The sequence below is a fragment of the Syngnathus typhle genome, linkage group LG8 (genome assembly GCF_033458585.1).
Source record: "Syngnathus typhle isolate RoL2023-S1 ecotype Sweden linkage group LG8, RoL_Styp_1.0, whole genome shotgun sequence".
NCBI lineage: Eukaryota > Metazoa > Chordata > Actinopteri > Syngnathiformes > Syngnathidae > Syngnathus > Syngnathus typhle.
In genome coordinates, this window is record NC_083745.1 from 12655988 (window position 1) to 12665142 (window position 9155).

A 9155-nucleotide genomic window follows, 5' to 3' on the forward strand; every position below is an offset into this window, starting at 1 on the left:
TCATATGATGAATTTGGTGGTATTTACATGTTTATGAAATGTGTATGCATTACCTTGAGAAAAATCATTGCATTTCTAGTTTGCATGTATTTACCAATATACTAAGAGCAAGTGGGGGTGTTAGTAGTATATGTGCTCTGTATATTGAGAGTTTTATTTTGAAGGATGCTACACAGGAAGTACTGCTTTTACTATTTCTGTTAGACAAATGTTCTTAATAAAATCCAGGTGTTACCAATGTGTTAATTGGGCACTGGCAAACCAAAGTGAGTCGTCGTTTACTCTGTCTCCACAGTACGACTCATTTTATTTAAATAACTCTGCTAACACGGACTACCAGCCGCCTGTGAAAAGGAAACATGCTTTTAAGAGTCGAGCAAGCTCCTGCAACTACACTTACACAAAAGACACTTTAATTGAAAGGCTTCGAGACAAAGGCACAAAAATCGAAGATTGTTGTTTGGCCTGATGTGGTTGGTTGTTGCAGCACCCATTCTTTGAAGGTGGTCATTGTTTCAAATGCAAGAAAGACTTCACAGAAACACTGCATCGCTACAATGAAGATGGCTACCAGTCGTATTGCACCGTGTGCTGTGGCGGGTCAGAGGTCATGTTTCTGCAAGGAGTGCGTGGAGATCCTAGTGGGAGAGGTAACCTTTTGTGAGCGCAAAGATATTGATCCGTGGAGCTGCTACATTTGCCAGCCAACACAGTCCGAGGCAAAGCTCAAATTCAGGCCAGACTGGAGCGTCAAGGTCCAAGACTTTGCCAACAACAGCGCCATGGAGTTTGAGCTTCATACAGATTACCCGGCCATCGCTGCAGATAGACACAAGCCCTTGAAGGTTCTGTCGCTCTGTGACGGTATTGCAACAGGATACCTGGGGCTCAAGGACCTTGGCATCAACGTGGAACGCTACATTGCGTCAGAGATTTGTGAGCGGAAAGAATTGTTTGATGGCACCGGAAGGCTCTTCCTTGAATTCTACCACATTTTGACGCTGCTGAAGTCGGAGGGTGACGACCAGCCTTTCTTCTGGCTATTTGAAAATGTGGTGTTCATGTCGAGCAAAGACCATACGGACATCTGCAGATTCCTGAAGTGCAATCCTGTTTGTGACTATCAGCCCCGCACATCGAGCTCGCTACGTCTGGGGAAACCTTCCAGGCAAGAATAGGTCGGTGGGCGCATCCTTGGATCAAAAAGTGAATCTTCAGGATTGTTTGGAAGTTGGCCGTGTGGCAAAGCTGGACAAGGTGCGAACCATCATAACAAAGACAAACTCCATGATTCAAGGGAAATTGAGACTTCCGGTCATCATGAGCGGTAACTGTGGTGTAGTGAAATGGAGCAGATTTTTGGCTTCCCCAAACATTACACGGATGTGAACAATACGAGCCACTTGCAGCGCCAGAGGGTCCTGGGGCATTCCTGGAGCATCGCCGTCATTCGCCACCTGATAGCGCCACTCAAGGAGTAATTCGAACGTGAATCACACCAGCCAAGTCCGTAAGGCCACAGATGCATGAATACCGTTTCTGGACTAAAGACCGCAGCCGAATAAAAGCCACGCCAGATAAAATTAGGTGAAAGTATGGTTTTGTTTATATATTAGCAGCACGTGACAATAAGCTCAAGGTGTTTTAATGTTTAATTTCCATATATATGCACAAATCATACAAAATCATTAAGGTCATGAAAAATTCCTTGGTAAGCTGCACTGGACTAGAAAATGCAGGGTTCAAAGCTTGTGCAAAAAGTAGCGGCTTATAGTACAGAAAATACAGTACTTCCATGCACGAGCGCGAGAGCTCTTTGCGGAAAACCAAATGCTTACCACTGTATGTTGGTGTCCTCCCACAGTTCAACAATGGGTTTTTATCTTTCAATAATTGGCTGGTCCAGTGAGCCTGCCCCTTGCAACCGTACAAAAGAAAAAAGATAAATGGATGTACAAGCCGGATTCGGTTGAAGTTGAAAAATTGTGCAAAATGTAAATAAAATAAAAATACAATGATTTGAAAATCATTTTCAACCTATATTCAGTTGGATACACTACAAAGACAACATATTTAATCCTCAAACTCAAACTTTATTTCATTTTTCAAATAATTAACTTAGGATTTCATGGCTGCAACACATGCAGTAGAAGTTGGGAAAAGGCATGTTTACCACTTCGTTATACCACCTTTCCTTTTAATAACACTCAAACGTTTTGGAAGCGAGGAGACTAATTCTTTTAGCTTCTCATGTGGAACTATTTCCCATTCTTGCTTGATGAACCGCTTCAGTTGTTCAACAGTCTGGGGTCTTCCCTGTCGTATCTTACGCTTCATAATGCGCCACACATTTTCAATGGGAGACAGGTCTGGACTGCAAGCGGGCCAGGGGAGAACCTGGACTCTTTTACTTCGAAGCCACGCTGTTGTAACACGTGCAGATTGCGGCTTGGCATTATCTTTCTGAAATAAGCAGCGGCATCCATGAAGAAAGATGTCGCTTGGACGGCAGCATATGTTGCTCCAAAATCTGTATGTACTTTTCAGCATTTATGTTGCCTTCACAGAAATGTAAGTCACCTATGCCATGGGAACTAATGCACCCCCACACCATCACAGATGTTGGCTTTTGAACTTTGCGTTGATAACAGTCCGGATGGTCCGCGTCCTCTTTGGTCCAGAGCACACAACGTCCAGTGTTTCCAAAAACAATTTGAAAAGTGGACTCAGACCACAAAACACTTTTTCATTGTTCATCAGTCCATTTTAGATGAGCTCGGGCCCAGAGATCCCGGCGGCCTTTCTGGATGTTGTTCATAACCGCCTTTTGCTTTCCATGGTAGAGTTTTAACCCGCACTTACTGATGTAGAGATGAACTGCATTTATTAACAGTGGTTTTCTTAAGTTTTCCTGAGCTTATTTGGTGATATCCTTTACGCACTCATGTCGGTTTTTAAGGCAGTGCCGTCTGAGGGATCGAAGGGCACGGTCATTCAGTCTTGGTTTCCGGCCGTGGCGCCTATGTGCATTTCAAATCATTGTATTTTCGTTTTATTTAGATTTGACACAATTTCTCAACTTCAACCGAATCCGGTTTGTACAAACGAGGAGCTGAGAACGGGCCTGATGTAACATTAACAGGTATTCAAATAACTATAACATAAATACTACGTTTATCAAACCATCTGTGTCACTCCAAATCATTGAATCCGTCGATCAAATTCGTCGTCCTTTATGTAAAGTACGCTGCGTGTGCGGCGTGCCGCTGACATTGGACTCGGCGTCAGCTGCAGTTCAAATTATTCCACAGGCCCATATAACAATATATAAACTATATATCAAATAACAATAATATATTTCACAAAACAAGAACTCATCCTATGTAATTTAACATAAGTCGCTCCTGAGTATAAGACTGGACACAGAAAGCTTTTTTAAAGTTTTAATACCATACCTTAACATTTCTTTCCAAACACTGCCTGTGACGCGGCAGTAATACCGCAGAAACACAGCACTAATATAGTTTGATTAAATAAATAAAAAATTATGTTTATGTGTATTGAATCAGTAAAACATTTGATGTCTTGACGGTTTATTGTGGTGTCGGAAAAAAGTGAATTGACTTTGTTTCCTACTTTTGGATTTTATACACATTGCTGTGATTGTTTACGGCAATGGGTCCCATTTTATTCGTGTTTGGTATGACCTGGCTGGGTTTTGATCGCACAACTTTCCAGTTTCAGGGTGGACACTACCACTAGGCCACTGAGCTGGAGCTTTTGTGTTGTTTTTAGTTCATATAAACTTTTAGCTTTTTTTTTTTAACCTATTTTAGCAGATGCACTGATCGTTTGGCATTTTTAATTTTGTTGTACATGTGACAATGACAATAAAGATCTATTTACCCATCTGTGTAACCAATAAAGTTGTGACGCTATGCCCAAACAGCTTTTTTTTTTACTCCACCACGCATAAAAGCGAGTGGAGACGCCAAGCTGCCCTTGTTACAGCAAACCTGAAGACAGAGGTAAGTGGTTTCTCAGGTATCTCCCCTCCAACTTCAAATTTATAATAATAATAATAATACAGACTGATAAATTATTCAAGCGACCACCTGCCAGTGTTTGCAGTGATCCAGGACTGTACAAAGAAAAAAAAGGATGCTATAACTTTTAAAATGTGTAGAATGAACTCTGGTAATTCATTTAACTCATTCAAAAATGACCTTTTAACTGACTTTTTGACTGGTAAAAGGTATGTGGGTGATGTAAATGAAGCCTACAACACATTCATGGCCATTATATCCGAACTTTATGACAAAAATTGTCCTCTTGTAAAGAAAGCAGTTAAACTAAATTCAGTGGAAAAACCATGGCTGACAAAGGGAATCTTAAGTGCTTGCAAGAAGAAAAACCTACTATACAAAGATTTATTAAAGATAAGAACAAAGGAAGCTGAATTAAAATATAAGATCTATAAAATCAAATTGATTAAAATAATGAGAATCAGTAAAAGGGACTACTATAGCAAGATACTGGAGGAAAACAAGAGTAATACAATAATAACATGGAAAGTGTTAAATGAGGTTATTAAAAACAGAACTGGAAAGCCAGGATATCCTTCTTACTACATAACTATGAATGAGCTTACTGTGATTGCAGAGGAGTTCTGTCACGGACAGAGCAGGGAGAGGACTCGAACGCAGAGTTGGATAACTCACTGGCTTTATTGTCTCTGTGGATGGCCGCTCCGAACCAAAGGCGCCTCGCAAGGAGGGAAAAAGTGGCAACAAAAAGTGCCTCAACCCGAGGAAAAAGGGGATAACCAAAAGCGCCTCTACTTGAGGGAAAAAACGGTCCGGGAACAGCAAACAAAAGACGCCTCACACGGAGGGAAAAAACAAGGCAAGAACACACAGGCAAGGTTCGGGAGATAGCTGTGGCTATGGATTCGCTGGTGGTCATGGTAAACAAGACGCACTGGCGCAAGGTGATGGGACGATGCGGGCTAAATAGATCTACGGGGGAAGGGTGAACACAGGTGCAGACAATCAGGGCTGATGACACAGGTGTATGTGGTTGTCATCCCGGGGAGGTCAAGCGGACGGTTGTGCAGGGGAAGGAGCCATACTCTGTGCAAAATAAAACAGGAAGTGAACACACAAGGGACATGACAAAACAAAACGATCTACAAAACCCTGACATCATGACAAGTTCAATGATTACTATGTTGGTATTGGGCCTACTTTGGCAGAGGAAGTAGCAAAAAAAGGGAGTACAAGTGACCTACTTAAGGATGTACCCATAGCCGAACGTATGGTTCTAATGGGAACGAATGAGAAGGAAATAATAGAAATTGTTAGAGAATTTAAAAGGTAAAAAGTCAACCGACTGTAACGGGATAGATGTCCCTTGTTAAAAGTATCATTGAATGTGTAGTGAAACCCCTTACACATATCTGCAACCAATCTCTGACAAATGGTGTTTTTCCAAGTGAAATGAGTAACTGCTAAAATTATCCCGATATATAAAGCTGGGTACAAATTATAGGCCAATATCTCTACTCCCACAATTCTCTAAAATATTAGAAAAAATATTTTATAAAAGGCTTGATGATTTTATTACAAAACAAAATATTCTGTGTGACCAACAGTATGGATTTCGGAAAAATAGGACCACCACACTAGCTTTGTTAGATTTTGTAGCTTAAATAACAACAGCTATTGAAAATAGACTGTTGTAGGTGTTTTCTTGGAGCTTAAGAAAGCTTTTGATACTGTAAATTATTAAATACTGTTAACAAAACTTGAAAGATATGGGATACAAGGTATGTCACTCACTTGGTTAAACAGTTATTTATCAAACAGGAATCAATATGTGCAACTTATGGACTGTAAATCAAAACTAAAACAGGTAAAGTGTGGTGTTCCTCAGGGCTCGATATTAGACCCCTTGTTATTTATTTTGTATGTCAATGATATATGCAAGGTCTCCAGGTTACTCAAGGCTGTACTTTTTGCAGATGACACAAACCTGCTTTGCAGTGGGGAGGACCTGGATCAATTAATGGATACTGTGGGTATTGAAATGGAAAAATTACAGAGTTGGTTTGATACAAAAACTAACACTAAATTTAAGTAAAAAAAGTATTATATTTGGAAACCGTCCGACCAACAGACAAAATTCTTACAATAAAAAATATAGAAATAGAAAGAGTAAATGAAGTAAAATTTCTTGGAGTGCTTATAGATAATAAATTAAGTTGGAAACCACGTATAATGTATATCAAATCAAACATTTCAAAATCACTAGCAGTATTATATAAATCAGTCATTATATTCCTTGTACTGCTCCTTCATACTCCCATACATTATGTACTGTGTGGCGGTGTGGGGCAATACATACAAAACAAACACAGATCCAATCTTCATTCTTCAAAAAAAAGCAATAAGGACAAAATATTGGCGGGATACCGTAACATGCTGTGAAGTTGTTTAAGTTGCTTTTGTATAAAAAATTCCCCTCTCACCCTCCGCGGGTGGTCTCCCACTCCAAGCTCGGGTCCTCTACCAGAGGCCTGGGAGCTTGAGGGTTCTGCGCAGTATTTTGGCTGTTCCTAGCACTGCACTCTTCTGGACTGAGATGTCTGATGTTGTTCCTGGAATCTGCTGTAGCCACTCCTCCAGTTTGGGGGTCACTGCCCCAAGTGCCCCAATGACCACGGGCACCACCGAGGCCTTCACTTTCCAGGCCTTCTCAAGCTCTTCTTTGAGGCCCTGGTATTTCTCTAGCTTCTCAAGTTCTTTTTTCCTGATGTTGCCATCGCTTGGTATTGCTACATCCACTACAACGGCCTTCTTCTGCTGTTTGTCCACCACCACAATGTCCGGTTGGTTCGCCATCACCATCTTGTCAGTCTGGATCTGGAAGTCCCACAGGATCTTGGCTCGCCCGTTCTCTGCCACCTTAGGGGGTGCTTCCCACTTTGAACTTGGGGCTTCCAGTCCATACTCTGCACAGATGTTCCTGTACACTATGCCAGCCACTTGGTTATGACGTTCCATGTATGCTTTCCCTGCTAGCATCTTACACCCTGCTGTTATGTGCTGGACTGTCTCAGGGGCCTCTTTGCACAGCCTACACCTTGGGTCTTGTCTGGTGTGGTAGATCTTGGCCTCTATTGCTCTGGTGTTCAGAGCCTGTTCCTGTGCAGCCATGATGAGTGCCTCTGTGCTGTCCTTCAGTCCAGCTTTTTCCAGCCATTGGTAGGATCTCTTGATGTCAGCCACTTCACTTATCTGCCGATGGTACATCCCATGTAGGGGTTTGTCCTCCCATGATGGTGTCTCTAGCCACTCTTCCTCTGTCTGCCATTGTCTGAGACATTCACTGAGCACGTCATCCGTTCGGGCCTTTTCCTTGATGTACTCATGGATCTTGGCTGTTTCATCCCGAACAGTGGCTCTCACACTCAGTAGTCCTCGGCCTCCTTCTTTACGGCTAGTGTACAGTCTCAGGGTGCTGGACTTAGGGTGGAACCCTCCGTGCATGGTTAGGAGCTTCCGTGTCTTGACATCTGTGGTTTGCGTCTCTTCCTTTGGCCAGCTTATTATTCCTGCAGGGTATCTGATGACTGGCAGGGCGTAGCTGTTTATTGCCCGGATCTTGTTCTTGCCATTTAGCTGACTTCTGAGGACTTGCCTTACTCGTTGTAGGTATTTGGCTGTGGCTCCTCTCCTTGTGGCTTCATCGAGGTTGCCATTTCCTTGTTGGATACCAAGGTACTTGTAGCTGTCCTCAATGTCTGTTATTGTTCCTTCTGGGAGTGAGACCCCTTCTGTATGGACTACCTTCCCTCTCTTTGTCACCATGCGACCGCACTTCTCTAGTCCGAATGACATTCCAATGTCTGTGCTGTAGATCCTGGTTGTGTGGATCAGTGAATCGATGTCTCGCTCGCTCTTGGCATACAACTTTATGTCATCCATGTATAGGAGGTGACTGATGGTGGCCCCATTTTTGAGTCGGTATCCGTAGCCAGTCTTGTTGATTATTTGGCTAAGGGGGTTCAGACCTATGCAGAACAGCAGTGGGGACAGAGCATCTCCTTGGTATATGCCACATTTGATGGAGACTTGTGCAATTGGCTTGTAATTGGCCTCAAGGGCTGTTTTCCACAGTCCCATCGAGTTTGCAATGAAGGCTCTCAGGTTCCTGTTGATGTTGTACAGTTCCAAGCATTCAGTGATCCATGAGTGTGGCATGGAGTCGTAGGCTTTCTTGTAATCAATCCAGGCAGTGCACAGGTTGGTGTGTCGAGTCTTGCAGTCTCGGGCGACTGTACCGTCAACCAGCAGCTGGTGTTTGGCTCCTCTGGTATTGCTGCCTATGCCTTTCTGTGTTGTGCTCATGTATTGAGCCATGTGTACACTTATCTTAGCCGCTATGATGCCTGACATGATCTTCCATGTTGTAGGGAGACAGGTTATTGGCCGATAGTTGGATGGGACTGTACCCTTTGTGGGATCCTTCAGGATCAGGATTGTGCGTCCTTCAGTTAACCATTCGGGGTGAGTTCCAACTTTTAGTAGCTGGTTCATTTGTTCTGCTAGGCGCTCATGGAGTGCAGTCAGGGCTCGAAACTAACGATTGCCCGATTGCCCGGGGCAAGTAGCGATGGCAGACGGGCAAGTAGAATTTTTCCTCACTTGCCCGAACTTGCCCTGCCATAATACCATGTTTTCAAGCTGTAAAAAGACGATTTTGTGCATAATTTCTCGCAACTTCTGCCGCTTCTGGTCCGACATTTTGTTTTCTAGGGAGCGGTTAGTTTCTCGTGTAAGTCTGCAATACATTGATAATGGCAAAGCGCTTCGTAATTAAATGCATGCTCCCTCACCCGTCCCTGGCTCTTCTGCGCCTGCGCACCAGCAGAGCTTGTTTCCGGTTGGCGCGAAAATACTAATCTATAGACGTGACCTCCAACTGCCCAAATTTTCAAGTTTAACAAACAATGAGCATCTTGAATTACTTCGCCCTGAAGGGTAAGTTTTAATTCCAAAATATTACAGTAGATTTTTTTCTACAATTCCCAAAATATGAGCCCTGTGGACCTGAGATGGGGTGTTGTGTGGGTGTGGGTGTGGGTGTTTTGG

General features: G+C 42.9%; 1 pseudogene; it reads left to right on the top strand.

Moving 5' to 3' along the window:
- The first annotated feature begins 208 nt into the window (after positions 1–208).
- On the top strand, positions 209–1481 carry LOC133158420 (DNA (cytosine-5)-methyltransferase 3B-like; annotated as a pseudogene).
- Positions 1482–9155: the final 7674 nt, after the last annotated feature.